Raw genomic sequence first — 14,436 nt, 5'->3', positions numbered from 1 at the left:
AAGGAGAGAGAGAGAGGGAGAGTGAGAGAGAGAGAGAAAGAGAGAGAGAGAGAGATTTGGAAAGTTTCTCTTAATTCTGATTAAAAATTCTTCTCAGGTTGATCTCTGTATGTACCTTACCTCTATCTGTACCTATCTGCACCTAAGAGAAGGCATTTGACACTTTGAACATTCTGTTTAGTAATCTCATTAGTAAACTGTATAAGTTTATTGTGGATATTTCCTATATTCTACCCAGGCAATAGTGTTGCCAGACTTTCTGCCACTAAATAACACAGCTGCCTGTGTTATATCCAGTAGGATTTTCTTACCTGTTCTTCCAGCCACAATTGATAGTTTTCTCAGGAGTCTTTGAAACCCTACTCAGTCCCAAAGCTATGCCAAAATTCGTTCTATATATGGCTGCAATAATGTCCACTACTATCAGCAGTGGCCAGGAGTTCTTATTGTTCCACATAACACATGAAACTTGATGTCGTCAATCTTACGTTCTTTTCTGTTTTGTTGGCTGCTTAATGGGATCGCACATTGTTAGTTTAATTGCATTTTGTTAATTGTTAACAAGATTAAATGACTTTTATTAAATTTTTTAATGGCTCAAATTTCCTCTTGTGTGAAACACCTGGCCAGGACTTTTGCCTATCTTATGTTGTGTTGTCTGTCTTTTGTATACTGATTTGTGGTAGGTCTATAGATGTTCTAGATATTGGTGATTTGAAGGCTGTAAGTGTTGATAAGCTCTTGCAGTGCGTGACTTACTTTTTTACTCTCATTATGGTGTCATGTGGAGATTGAAAATTCTTAATTTTAATTTATTATTTTTATTTTTCATATTGTGACTTAATTCATCTTCCCTTGTTGAAATCATAAAGTGATTCTTTGTTGTTGTCTTCTAAATACTGCATTTGTTTACTTTTCAGATTTTGGTTTTTAGTTTGCGGTGTGAAGCAGAGATTGAGTTCCATTCTTTAAACATATGAATACTTGGTTATAGCAACATGAGTAATTAAAAATAGGTCACCGAGATAGATGCTGGCCGATATAGTTGGGTGTTTTTGCCTTTTAGCATAAGGATTTAAAACTATAAATATCCCTGTAAGTTCTGCTTTAGCAACATCAAACAAGTTGTTCTTGTAGTATTTTTATAATAATTGTTTTACTAACTAGTAATACTTTTAAAGTTTTTTTTCTTTGATAAACTCTATCCCTATGGTGGTAGATTTTTATTTCCCTTTGAATTCTGGAAATATTTCATTGATGCAATGATAACATTGTACCTATGTTATTAGGTATATATACGTTTAAAATGATTATATGCCTCAGAGAGTTGAATATTGGAGTTTAAAAATAACTCAATTTATATGTAGTAATGCTTTTTTCCCTGAAGTTTTTCTTTATTCCTATAATTGCCATATCAGATCTCTTTGGATTTGAATTTGCATCATTCTTTTCCTAACACTTTAAACAATTATGTTTCCCTAAATTACAGATGTTTCTTAGGAGCAACACGTTATTAGATTTGTGTCCTAATCCAGTTTTCTGGTCTTTGTTATTTGATATTGTGTTTAGTTCATATATCTGGGTTTAGATCAATCCTACATTTTATGCTTTCTATTTGTTCCTCCTTTGTTTTATTTATTTTTTTCTTTTTTAGTTTTTACTTCTTTTTATGATTTCCTCATGCAATTTGTCTGCCTTTAGTTATTTCTCTAATTAAGTTACTTTTATTTTCCCTGTCCTATTAGTGGTTACTCAAGAACTACAACATCTACATTCTCTTCTCAAAATCTGTGGTCATTATTCCCTTGGAAAACACAGAATCTTAAGATGTTATCTTTCATTACTAACTCATGATTTATCTGTTATTTTTGCCTTACTCTTATTTTTGGATTCAGTGAGTGCCCATCTGTTTACCCGCACATTTCTTATTCTTTATTCCTTTTTGCATCTAAAATTGGGGACCTAATATCACTTACCTTCTGCTTGAACTGGAGACTTCACACATTCCCTTAATGAAAATAGATTTTTGGCAGATAATTCTAGTTTTCACTTCAGCTTCATTCTTGGATGTTGAAGTCTGGATGAACATTTTTTTTTTTCAGATTGCAGAATACATCATTCTAGTCTCCTGGATGCCACCAAAATCATGTATCAACCATATTACTGCTCCTTTCATGAGTGTGTTATGCTTTTTCTCTGGATAGTGTAAAGATTTTTTTCTTTTTCACAGTTTTGAAAACTCTCAATAATCATCTCTCTGAATATTTCATGCCCTTCATTTTCTCCTCCCTTTCTAGAAACCTGACAAGATCAGCGTCTCACTGTGTCTTCTGTTTTAACTTCTCTTACATTTTGTCACTCTTCATCTCTGTGCGATGCCCTAGAGATTTCTTCTGGTGTCTTTGAGTGCATCCTTTATAGTCTGTTATTAAATCTGTCTATTGAGTTTTTTATTTCAATTATTGCGATTTTCATTTCTACATTTATTTAGTTATTTTTCAAAAACACTGCGGTTTTTTGATAGTTTCCTGTTCCCTGCAGATATTTTCAGTCTGGTTTGTAATGTCTTAAAACATGATAAACATTGTTCCTTTATGGCCTGTGCATGGTAGTTCTATTATTTGGAATCTTTCAAGATTCACTTCTTCTCTTTGTTTTCACTGTTCTTCCCTCCGGTCTTATGCTCCTGTGATTAACTTGTTGCTCTAAGCAACTCTTTTCTTTTGGAAAAATATTTGTGGGAATTGTTTGGGGCCTAGAATGAAGTTATATTCCTGCAGAAAGTAGTTGTATTTATTGCAGCCCATGCATATCCTTGTAATATGCATATCCTTGTCAGTTAAATGTATGGTTTAAGGTATTTGAATAATCCAGGTCTTAGGTATTTGAACTGCAGTTCTCTTGTAATGACAAGTGCTGATTGAAACTTCTCATGCACATTGTCATGCCTCAGTCTGCTCAACAGCAAGGCATAGTCCCTCTTACTACTTTCCATGGCCCCTTCAGGGGAGAAGGAGCTGGACAATCTCTCATTCATCTCACGTAAGTGGTGGTGGATCTCCCTGTTTCCGCTTCATGGAGAGTGGTTCTCTCATCAGATTCCCAGCTTTGGTTAGACATCTGAGGTCCTAAAAACAATGATTACAAAAGTACTATATGATCAGTATCTTTTATTTTATTACTTTAAAGTAAATCCTCAAAGATTGAATTGGTAGTTATACACATTTTACATGTCATCAGGAATATGTTATGGTGATGAGAGGTAGTTTGTTCTGACAGGGCTGTTGACTCCAAGAGAAAATTTAGGAGATGGATCTTGAATTAATGTTAGGAAATGTACCTAGAATTTCCAACTTTATGAGTTATTTATAGGAGAAACTGAATATTTCGGAGGAAGTTGGCAGCATCAGAGGTACATTCTAGAGAGACTGGATTGAAAAATGTCAAGACTGAAATTAGGAGGACTAGGTGAAACAAATGATTTGCTCTAAGCATTACTAAAACAATACACTGGGAATTGAGAATTAAAAAGTAATAAAGGTGAAGACCTCCTAAGAAAGGAATTGACACAATGGTGGTCATTTTGAGGTAGATGCACGAAACTGTTAAGAGTGAGGAAGAAACCAAAAGTTACTAGAATCTAAAGCCTGGATCACTTAAAAGTAATTGATGACGTTGGCCAAAATCTTAGGGAAAAAGTGGAAGAAAGATGACAATGTACATTTTGGACTTGTTGGTCCTGAAGTGGTAAATAAATGTTCAGGCACCAATGTCAAGACAAACCAGCAATGACGCTGCTGCCTATTTTGGAGGTTTGTTGTCACAGCTGTGAACAACTGTGCAATCAGACTGCGTTCAAGTACTGACTCTCCACTGACTAAAGAATGCCTTTGAGTCACTTTATAATCTTCCATAAACTTCTGTTTCTCCTGCCTTCAATGAGAATAATTGTACTTATTTCATGTAGTGTGGTGATTTTATCACTTAAACACCCTACAGTGAATCTAGAGAAGTTTTACCCACAGTTATTCCTCAATGAAGATGTTAGCATCACACTTAAAATTGTGGTTTTAAGGCTGTGGTCACTGTGGAAACACCAGATCTCTTAATGATATTTGTGCGCTCAGAGCTGCTTGCTTAATTCCTACACACTGTTGAACTAGGAGTCCTCTCCCTGGCACTGAAAGCTTGGGTGTAAACGAGAGAGAGAGCCAAGAGAAAGGTCTCCAAGAATCAAAAGAAGGTTTCAGAACCCCAAATCCATGGATTCATAAATGAGTTACCTTTTTTATTTCTTTCTTTCAGACAGGGTCTCACTCTGTCACCCAGGCTGGATTAAGGTGGTATGATCACAGCTTTCTGCAGCCTCAAACAGTTGGCCTCAAACCATCCTCTTCCCTCAGCTTCCCAAGTAGCTGGGACTACAGGCGCCTGCCGCCACACCTGGCTCATTTTACTTTATTTTGTAGAGATGTGGGTCTCAATGTGTTGCTTAGGCTGGTCTCAAACTGCTGACTCAAGAGACCCTCCTTTTCTGGTCTCCCAGAGAGGTGGGATGACAAGCATGAGCCACCCCATCTGGCCCTACTTTTTGAAATAGGCTGTAAACATTTGTAATCATTTAATTTGTAGCAGTGTCACTAATTGAAATTATTGAGATCAATGAAAGGTAATTTGTATTCCAAAACATCCAGAAGAAAGCTCAGTAAAGAAAGAGAACAGATTATTCCAGCTAGCAGCACAGCTGATGGGAGTTTCTTTTGGAATATGGAAGCTGGAGTTCCTAAGTTGAGGGGAGGCTGTCTGTGGAAAATGGAACCGTAAAGACAATAAAGAGAATCGTTGGTAGAATGAGAATGAGGAGATGAATCATGGGTTTCGCATTGCAGAGCAGGTGGTGCTGTTAGGGTGAGTGGGCACAGAGTGAGACACTCAGATCTGGACGTCAGAAAAGTGGGTGCCAAAGACTGTAGGATGGACGGGAAAAGGCATGTGGATGGTGAAGACTGTGAAGCTTGAGGGTGAGGAAGGCCGTGACAAAGAACACCATGGCGGATATGGAAAGGGAGGGAGGTAGTAGAGATTTTACAAAGAATAATCGCAAGCTCTTAGTATCTTTCTGATGAAGGGAAAGTGTGAGGAAGTAGTCAAATTTATTTTGTTTTTGCAGTTTCCAGCTTAGGTTAATGATGGATCAAAATGAAAAGTCTAAAAGCAATAAAGCAGAAGCCATCCCATAAATCTTCCTCTCTAACTAAATAAGATAAACCCATTCTTTCCTTCTAACATAACAGAACCTAAAAAATATGATATTGATTTATGTTGCTGTAGACCATTACTCTGGGAAAGCCTCAGATTATTTTTCTCACCTCTTAATGAAATCACCTTCCATGCTCTTGTTCTTGAATGACAGAAAAATGAGCGAGGAACTACAGATTTAGCAGGTGTCTCATAAACAGCTGTGTCTTAAGCTGAATTCTAGGAGCAGGTGAACCATTTCACAGTGCTTTTATAATGCAGTGCCATTTTCAAAATTACAGATTTTCTAATGCCAGTGGAAAGAAGTGGTATAACACTGTTAAGAATTCTAAGACTTCCATTTTAGCGCTATTTACAGTTTTATTTGGTATAGGCTGTAAAAGGTCTCCATTCTTACAGTGCTTGAGAGATGATAGGTTTGCATGCCAAATGGATCCTGGCAGTTAGGTCCAGGAATAATCATTCTTCCCATTTCCCAAGACAGAGACCTCAGTTTCTAGAAATAATTTTTCTTTCAGAGGCACAATGTGATTCCAGACTAGCCACCTGACATGATTACTTCCATTTTCAAGTGTAGCGCCCCATTAAAACTACTGGTTTCAGGTGCCTATTCAAACCTAAATTACTGCAATAATTGGGAACACAAGTATAAAGGAGACAAATACAAGAAATAGAGATGGGAAGATTGTGAGTTTTTGGTAATCATGTACTTACTCTGTATTTAAAATGGACCAAGATTACTTGATATTGTAGAATGCAAATAAATACTTTATGCTCTCAGATAGTTGTACACTTCCTGGAGATGACCTCTTAAACTGCAAATGGTGACATTAGACACAGTGTTTTGTTAAAAAAATGTTTCATACATATTTAGATTAGCTTGGTTTTACCATTATTTACACCGAAGGTATTATTTTCAAGCTAAATGAACATAAAAGGGATTCGTGCACGTAGCATATATTAAGGGAAAGTGGCTCTCTTGGCATGTAGCAAGTATCTATCATCACTTTGCTATTTGCAATATGCAGAAAAAACGGTTAGGAAAATTTCTGAGGGTATTTTCCTACTGATCTCAGGCATTTAAAGACATGCAGTTAACTTCTCTTTTGTCTCAACATTAAATGGTATCTGATAAAAACAAGTGCAGTGTACAGAATGGCCAGTGAGACAACAACAGTATATGATTTGTAAATAAATTTGATAGAGCAGTAATCATATTTGAGGTATTCTTTGAATCAAGATAATTTTTATTCATGCATCACAAAGAAGTTCAAAATATAAATTGTACATGCATGGGATAATTTATATTTGCATAACATTTTATACTTTAGCAAATCCATATTCCCTCCATTAACTACTTGATACGTGCACCTACTGCTGCTTTGTACCAGGCCTGGTGGATATTTTTACCCCAGTCTTTTAGAAGCGAGGCAATTGATGCCTTAGAAGATAGAATTCTGTCAATAAGTGTTAGTTGCATTCAGGTTCAGCATATTAATTTTTTCTTATCAATTGCTCTTTAAGAAACTAAGTATTTGACATACTTTTTGATTATTTTCATTTGGGTTTTGAGTCTATTTTGTTTAACATAATATTACAAAAACTTTTTATCATTTATTTGTTGCTTGTCTGGCATGCTTTTTTTTTTTTTTTTGCCTTTTTAATTTCAACCTTTCTACGTCAGTATATACCTTATGTGTGGCTTTTATAAAAAGTGGGTGGCTGAGATTTCTGTATGTGATGAGCAGAGTGATGGCTAGAACTCTGAGAGATTCTGACCTTGGTAAAGGGATGAGAATCATGACTTAAAAGGACACATTTGCTTTTACAGTATATGGTAACTTTACCTCTTTTCCAGACTGGCAGAAATTTATGCAGTTCAAACAGCTTCTCCAGGATTGACCAAGAGCTGCCTCATGCATGCATCCATGCCAGGCTCCTCACAAGGCACCACTTGGCATTTTACATTTGCTCTCTTGGTCCCATGATGGCTCCTCCACTTTCCATGTATCCCACTGCTGGCTGGCATAAAAAATCCAGTGTCCTTGCCAAGGGCACCAACAGAGAACACTGCTAAAGTTTCCAATAAGAGGCTGCTCCAACTCTATTTAGAAGGGTCTAATGTTCATCAAATTCACTGGAAGCACAAACGTTCTTGTCTTGAAGCTCCATTAGCTTGACTCATCAGCTTTATTGTGTCCTTAACATATTTATGTGGCTGTAACACACAAGACTTTGTCATGATGCTTAAACGTAGCATAAGTTTTCTTGTAAAATATCTTGCTTCTTGATTTTCATTGACACAATTTATTTAGTTGACAGTGGCATAACTGGGATGGAAGAGGACAACGTGAGATTAATGCCATCTCCTCACCACACACATACTCAGACACACACACACACACACACACACAGACACACACACAAATCTGCAGTGCCACCACCGCTTCCAACCTGTGTGTATCACACACATACTCACACACACACACAGCCACACACACACATCTGCAGTGCCACCACTGCTTCCAACCTGTGTGTATCACACACATACTCACACACACACACACACACACAAATCTGCAGTGCCACCACTGCTTCCAACCTGTGTGTATCAGTGACAGCATTTCCCTTCTCTGCAAACTATGTCACGCTTGTAAGCCTGGGTCCCAAAGACTGCAGTTCGTTATTCCTAGACACTCAAGTAGCTCTTAGGAGAAGCTATAGCTTCTCACCTTTCTGGGCATAAAAGTTCAGCCCTAGTCCAGTGTCATCTGCCTTGGCATCAGCTCCAGAACCTTCTGTAGCCTGCAGTTCCTCCCTCTTCCTGATGAATCGCCAGTGCTTTCTGTCCTTATCAATAAGCCGGAATTGATATTGGGAAAACAGTGAATGTGCCATACTTGAGAAAAGAGGATGATGATGGAGGTCTTTTATTTGCTAATAGCACTGGCACCACATTTCTGCCAACAAGAAATGCCCTGTTAAACCAGTCTCGTGAAAAAGATGACACAGGAGACGGGCTCATGTATTCTTTGTATCACTTAGGATGAGCAAATAAGGACATTCTGAGAGAATTCAGGGGCAGGGATATTGCTAATAACCAATCAAGAGCTTCCCTGGTTGCCCTTGGACAGAAACAACAGCAATAAGAACAACAAAACGTATTCTGTGACAGCTAATTCAAATGTGCAAACTCCAGTATTTGGACAATATAGGTGTGTGTGTGTGTGTGTGTGTGTGTGTGTGTTTTGTTTTTGTCTTCATTGTCCTGTTTCTGTCATTTTTGATCTTCTGAAGATTTCTTCACTCTATCCCGCACATCTTTCTATGATTATGTTTAGGAAATGCTTATTTTCTCTGCAGAACAGTGGTGTTGCCTTGTTACTATCTATCAAAAGTAAACATTGTAAAAGTCTACTTAATGTGAACACAAACAAAATCCAGCTTATGTGTACTCATGTTATAAGAGTTATGTTTTCTCAATTTGCTTAAAAATGTGAATATAAACACTATGAGGAAACTTCCTATTACAGCTAAATAAATAAAATAAGAGAACAAAAAAGCTGTACAAGCCATGCACATATTAATAATATTTTAAAGGGCTCGAACCTTTTCTTCCTGTAAATCTTGTAAGTTTTGATTTCTTAAATTTATATGAGTAAAATTTATGTTAAACTAGAAAAAAGTCAGGATATATATACTCTGTGCCCACATGAAAGCCATTATAATTGTAGACAAACTCAAAATGAGAAGCTATAATTGCCAACCCCATACTTAGAGAAAACAGTATACCTTTAAAAGAAGTTTAAAACATGGTGATATAAATTTTATACTAGAGCAATGCTGCTTCTAGACACGAGTGAATTAAATCAGAGTATTAAAATAATATGATTATGCAAGCTATTTTATACTGTGCTGTTAAGTTTTTTTTTTTTTTTGCAATTGATTTTTAAAATGGCCCTTAACGTTTGTTCAAATGATTTGAAAAACTATAAGCACTCTGGTTTTCATCCTTGAGTAAAAGACAAGGGATCCAACACCTGTTGCAGACATATGGAAGGATGGAAATAAGAATGTCGCCATTGAAGGGTGTGGTTAGTTTCAAATCAAACATTGTTTCAATAAAGATGTGTACACAAACATGATGGAACTTTCAAAAGTGAGTAGGAGATGTGGATGTGCAGATTGATTATGGATCTCAGGTCTAAGGAATGGAAGTCAGTCATCTGGGAATTGAATGAGAACAGGAAAGAAGGAGTGGACAGTGGGAAACAAGGTGAAGGAATTTGCAGTGTGTTATTAGCTAAGAAGGGACTTGAGCAGATTTATTGTCTGAAAGGATGTAGATAATAGAAGGTAAGTTAAAAATTGGAGGAAGATAATTGATGTGCTAACTACTATGAGTAGGAGTGATTTAAAAATCCAGAAGATAGGTGGAAAATTAGATTTAGAAAAATTTTTCAGAATTGGAGGAAGATAATTGATATGCCAACTACTATGAGTAGGAGTGATTAGAAAATCCATACGTTAGGTGGAGAATTAGATTTAGAGAGAGAAATTGTTCTGAGACAGATGGTAGATAGGTTGTAATGACAGTGAATCTAGATGAGTTTATAGGTTGAGAGTGGGAAGTTTAATAACTTCCTAGCTCATGGAGTCTTTGCTGATGGAAATGAGAAAAGTAAACATTGTCCCTGATTGTTTTCTCCTTCACTTCCCATGCCCAATCCATCAGTAAACCGAAAATAAAGTGATTGGTCATTGATTGTTAACTGTAGGGTTTGTAAATTTGACCAACTTGCTTGAACCCAAATATAATCATATGCTTAGAAGAACTAATCACAGAATAACTGGGCTTCAGGGTGAAAAGGACATGGTAAGTAATGCCATATACCACCCCACCCCCCACGAAACGTACAAGAATACTTGTTTCCTATGGCAGCATTTAGCACTTCTCATCATTAGCTTTCAACACACCACTCTAATTTATTCCTCTGTAGGACAAATGAAAAAGATTTATTTACATGGATCTTAATCTTTGAAATTTACTTTTGAAACCTTTTAAACATATTTGTGTTTTTAACCGTAGCTCCAACATCATACTCAAACATATTTTTCCCTTGCCAAAAGGTTGTATTTTACCTGTTTTATATGTAAAATTGCTTTGGGTTACGTCACTCCCAATTCAAGAGAGAAGGAAGAACAGCCACATGGAGAGTCCAGACAGGCCCAGTAGACCAGATGACATTCTTAGCATTTACAAGTCTGTAATGAATTATTTAAATAGAAAATGACAGTATGGGAATCTGGAGGTCGACTGCCTAATTCTGATTTCAAGCCCTACCACTTAACGACTGTATTCTTAGGCTAGTTACTTAATGTCTCTGTGCTGTCTGTTTTCCTCAGCTATAAAACAAACATAGCACTGTTATCAACCTCATATAATGTTAAGGAAGAAAGGATTTACTATATTTAAAGTAATTAGAATAATATCTGGTACATATTAATCACTGCAGTAGTATTCGCTATTTTCATGGATCTAACTAAATGAAAATAAATTAAGAAGTAAAATGAGACAACAAAAAAACTTTTAGTTATGTAGATATATCTCAAAATTGTATTCTTACTGTTCATTTGTGTAGAATATTTGAGAACTCTGGGTCTCATAAAAATTTGATTGACTTGTATTTTAGTTTGTATCATAGGAAAATTCTTGAAGATTATAGTGGAGTGCAAATTGATTCTAAAGTCTGCATTCTTTTTTGTAGCATAAATACTAATTTCTATCAAAATACTGGATTTATTTTTCTATGGCCAATTAATAAATGGTTTGCAGTTAAATATTGGCGCTGCATATTAGCTCATTAGATTTTTGAGGATAATTATGAACAACACTGTAACACGACTTTAGTTTTTCCACATTTTATTTGTCATTTATTTGATAAAAGTGTAACACAGACAACTTAAAAATTCTGATGAGTTATTCAAAGCCAATGCAAATAATAGAGATTGTTAGATAACTTAGAAAACTAGTATAGATTTTATTTGATGCCACTTTCAGCATGTACTTGTCAGTAAGAGGGAGAACAATAAGGATGAATGACATAATTCAAGATATCTGAGATTGTGGAAATTTGAGGAAAAGTATTGTTCTCCAAGACTATCCTGTTAGATAGTTGAGCTGTGCATTGAAAATATCACAGTATCAAAGCTGATTTTTATAATCAGAAGGTTTGTAAACATAGTTGTGTCACCTGGTCAGGAAATGACAAGTATTCATGACCTGTTCTGGGGATACCACTGTATTCTGTGATATACTTGGCATACGTGAGTTGTAAAAACCTAAACAAACAGCATTCTTATTTCAGTTAAGGAAAATAAGACTCAGAAATATGAAATGATTACTTGCATTTTTCTAAAGTTGTCAATTCTCTATTTCTTTCATTTATAAAATGAAGAGGCCTCTGATATGATTCAGTTATAATCTAATCAGTTAACAGTCGTTTCCAGAAAGTTCGTCTGCAATGTGGCTAGCAGTATGAAATGTCATTGGATTATGAAATAAATACATTGTGCAAGCCTGAGCTATTAAATTGTAATTTAGAGTTCTACTGGAAAAAGGTACCCATGATACAAACATGAGATTGGTTGGGCCAGATGTTCTGCAGCTTTTTAGTCTCAAAATTCCTTTTCTCTCCTAAGAATTATTGAAGACCTCAAAGTGCTTGGCTTATTGGCTGTGTCATTCAATATTTATTATGTTAGCAATTTAAACTGAGAATATTTTAAATAGCTATTTATTAAGGAATGTACAAATTATGCCCATAAACCAATAAAGTGTTAAGATAAATAGCATATCATATTAAAATATAAATTAATATGAAGATATTAATGCATACTAAAATATTAACTGGAGGAATGGCATTAATTTACGTTTTTTGCAAATCTAGTGTCAGGTTGACTGTGCTGGATTATCACCTCTGTTTATGCATTCAATCTGTTATGATGTGTTGTTATGGTAGAAGTAGATGAAGAGAACCCAGTCTAACAGAGAGATGTAGTTGGAACAGGAAACAGTATCTTTTTTCTTTTTTTTTTTCTTTTTTTTTTTGAGATGGTGTTTTGCTCTGATTGGCCAGGCTGGAGTGCAATGGCGTGATCTCAGCTGACTGCAACCTCCACCTCCTAGGTTCAAGCAGTTTTCCTGTCTCAGCCTCCCGAGTAGCTGGGATTACAGGCATGCGCCCCTACGCCCGACTAATTTTGTATTTTTAGTAGAGATGAGGTTTCTCCAGTTCGTCAGGTTGGTCTTGAACTCCCAGCCTCAGGTGATCTGCCTGCCTCGGCCTCCTAGAATGCTGAAATTAAGGACATGAGCCACTGCTCCCAGCCAGGAAAGAGTGTCTTAATAGGCTTTTCAGATACTGGTGATTGTTCTTCTATACTACACCAAAGCTCAAGTGATAGCTTCTTAAAGATTAGTTGCAACAGGGAATATGCAACTGTATTAATGAATTTCTTTGTATTCTGTTACATTAACATCTATTAGTGTATTTTCCTCTTAAAAGTGCTCTGTTCCACATGGATGCTTGTTTAACTTTGTGCATTAATTATTTGGCAGTTATTGGATTACTATTATGCAGAACTGCTAAATGTTGACACAAATCAAAAATCACATTTGTTCACATCAACAACAATCTCATTTAAAAAATTCTCTCAGTGCTGGGAAGCTGTCAAGTGCACTGTGGCAAATTCATCTCCTTCCCTTGAAGTTTGAATTTTATCATTGGCAACAAATATTGTCAGTTGTTTTTCTTAAAATCAACAGACTCGTTTTGTTCATTTTCAACAAAATGTCTGCCAAACATCCAAATCTAAATAACTGTAATATGTTTTTCAAGCAAAAATGATGCTCCACGAAAAAAAAAATGGGTAGCTCACACAATTTGAATAACTATAAAGTGCTTTTTCTTGAGAAAAACAGGAAACAATTCAGGCTGCAGCAAAAATACCTTATCCATACTTAACGATTCCTCTTACAGAACATTAAAACATTTACTCGACTTCAGAATTTAAAACCATTGTTTTTAATGCTTCATCATGATGATTTTAAGTAAAATTCCTTTTTGTTTTCCTACTGTGCAGTTGCATGACAGTGAATTAGGCAGTGAATACTAGCTGCTAAGATTTGGTGCCACGGTCCTGATTCATTGCTATGACACCAGCAGTTTTATCCACCACTGTTTTTGTGCCATCAATGCACATGTCAACCCAGATGTCCCAGCATAAACCGCAGGATTTGAAAGTTATCCAAAAATTTGAATATTTCAGCACTACTTCCGTTTGTTGTCAAGCATTCACATAAAAGATGATCCTTGATCATTGGCCCATGCTGACATTGGACAAGTTCAAGCAAAATAAGGAAGCCCAGCCAAGTCTGTATATCTGTTCATTTTCTAGACAAAAGTGAAGTTCTCCAGACAGGGCATTAACTCTGTCTTCTTGTCTAAGCTGAAACTTTAATCAGCACGTTACCGTGTGATGGGAAAGTGGCAGTGTCTTGGTTTCTTTTACTGACTTTTCATCCAGTAGTCATTCAGCAATGGCAGGTGTAAATGGCTTTATTAGCCTCCTGTGAGCTTCTCGACCAAGGCCTCACAATAACTGCAAGATATTTCAGTGAGTTCACTATGTTGAGTTTGAAAAGTGATATTTAGCTTTTAAAGAACGAATGGTGTCTGTATTTAAAATACACTTTTTAAATAATTTTTGTCTCAATGCTTCCATCACACATTCAGAATAAAACCACCCAAAAATGCCTGTTTTTCTAAGTCCTAATAAAGTAAATTGTTAACATCTATAAAGTGGATGAAAAGATAGATGTTCTCATATTTTCATTTTTATTTACAGGTTTGTTTGATTTTATTTGGAATAGAGTCTTCCCTTCCATAAGAAAGCTGTTTGAAATGTCAGTTTCACCTTTTTTCATAATTTAGAAATAGATGGTGTGACCGTGGTGGAGACAGTGAGTCTTTTAATCTCTCCTTTCTAAGACAAATTTCCATCCTTCACCATAAGAAAAATATGGCATAACTATATTTTATTTAAGAGGAAATGTAAGTAAGCCTTATATTGTTATATCTCTAGATAAAATTTGTTTATAAAAGTTTCAAATTA

General features: G+C 35.8%; 1 protein-coding gene across 2 annotated transcripts in view; it reads left to right on the top strand.

Moving 5' to 3' along the window:
* NETO1 (neuropilin and tolloid like 1) overlaps positions 1-14,436 on the top strand; it is a 124,609-nt gene that overhangs the window by 55,638 nt on the left and 54,535 nt on the right. The gene's annotated exons all lie outside the window — the stretch shown is intronic.

Source organism: Trachypithecus francoisi, unplaced genomic scaffold (assembly GCF_009764315.1).
Source record: "Trachypithecus francoisi isolate TF-2019V2 unplaced genomic scaffold, Tfra_2.0 Contig01474, whole genome shotgun sequence".
Lineage (NCBI taxonomy): Eukaryota > Metazoa > Chordata > Mammalia > Primates > Cercopithecidae > Trachypithecus > Trachypithecus francoisi.
The sequence above is the reverse complement of the archived record's forward strand: the minus strand, read 5'-3'. Positions and strand labels throughout refer to the sequence as shown.